The sequence below is a fragment of the Furipterus horrens genome, unplaced genomic scaffold, assembly GCF_987537825.1.
Source record: "Furipterus horrens unplaced genomic scaffold, mFurHor1.1.pri manual_scaffold_5, whole genome shotgun sequence".
Classification (NCBI taxonomy): Eukaryota; Metazoa; Chordata; class Mammalia; order Chiroptera; family Furipteridae; genus Furipterus; species Furipterus horrens.
In genome coordinates this window covers 113,152,699-113,154,237 of record NW_028327175.1, presented here as the reverse complement: position 1 = coordinate 113,154,237, position 1,539 = coordinate 113,152,699, and the positions used below count along the sequence as shown (strand labels likewise).

Sequence of the window (1,539 nt, the reverse complement as noted above, 5' to 3'; positions counted from 1 at the left end):
TCGAGCCATTGTGATCCAAGAAGATGCTTGATATAATTTCAACTTTATTAAATTTGTTGATGCTTGTCTGGGGTTCTACCACGTGCTCTATCATTGAATATGTTCCATGTGCATTTGAAAAGAATGTATATTTTGCTTTTTTGGGTGAAATGTTCTGTATATATCAATTAAGTCCATTTGATCTAGAGTGTTATTCAATGCTACAATATCCTTGTTGATTCTTTGAAGATTTATCCATTGTTGACAATGGGATGTTAAAAATTATCTGTGATGGCTGTGTTGCTGTCAATATCTTGAAGTCCTCCAAGATTTTCCTTATATATTTAGGTGCTCCTATGTTGAGTGCATATATGTTTACAAGGGTTATATCCTCTTATTGGACTATTCCATTGAGTATTATGTAGTGACCTTCTTTGTCTCTTGTTATGGTCTTTGTTTTGAAGTCTGTTTTGTCTGATATAAGTATTGCTACCCCAGCTTTTTTTTTATGTCCATTTGTTTTGAATATATTTTTTCTATCCCTTCTCTTTCAGCCTATGTAGATCGTTTTTCTGTGGTAGTTCTCTTGTAGACAGCATATATGTGGGTAGTGTTCTCTTATCAATTCAGCTACCCTATGCCTATCGATTGGAGCATTTAATCAATTTACATTTAAGGTTATTATTGATAGGTACTTATTAATTGTGATTTTTCCCTTTGTACTTGTTTCTGTCTTTCTTTCTTTCTCTTCATCTCCTTGGATTAGTCCCTTTAACATCTTTTGCAATGCTGTTTTGGGGAAATGTGCTCTTTTAACCCCTTTTTTTGTCTGAGAAGTTCAATGCTGTTTTGGGGAAATGTGCTCTTTTAACCCCTTTTTTTGTCTGAGAAGTTCCTTATTTCACCTTCCATTTTAAACAAGAGCTTTGAAGACTATACTTTCAGGGATCATTTCTATAGTTTGTCACTAAATAAGAGCCTTGCTGGGTAGAGTAGTCTTGGTTGCAGGCCTTTGCTTTTCATTATTTTGAATATTTTGTGCCATTCCCTCAACCTTGTAGAGTTTCTGTTGAGAAATCCACTAATAGCCTTTTTGGAGCTCCCTTGTATTTTACTAGCTGCCTTTAATATTCTCTTTGCTGCCTTTAATAACCTCCCTTGATGCCTTTAATATTCTCCCTTGCTGCCTTTAATATGCTCTCTTTGTCTTTGAATTTTGCCATTTTAATTATGATGTGTCTTGGAGTGGGATTCTTCGACTTCATCTTGATTGGGACTATCTGCGCTTCCTGGGCTTGTGTGACTTTTTCCCTCACCAAGTTAAGGAATTTTTCTGTTATTATTTTTCAAACAGGTTTTCTATCTCTTGCTCCTTTTCTTCTCCTTCTGGTATCCCTATGATGTGAATATTATTACATTTCATGTTGTCTTGCGGCTCCCTTAAACCATCTTCATTCTTTTGAAGCCTTATTGTTTTGTTTTGTCTCAGTGTTTTTTCTTACTTTGTCCTCCAACTCTCTGATTTAATCATCTGCTTCCTGTAGCCTACTTTCAATTCCT

At 35.2% G+C, this 1,539-nt stretch overlaps 1 pseudogene; it reads left to right on the top strand.

Annotated features, from left to right (window-relative positions):
* Window positions 1–908: 908 nt before the first annotated feature.
* Window positions 909–989, top strand: LOC150009304 (small nucleolar RNA U3; annotated as a pseudogene).
* The last annotated feature ends 550 nt before the right edge of the window (window positions 990–1,539 follow it).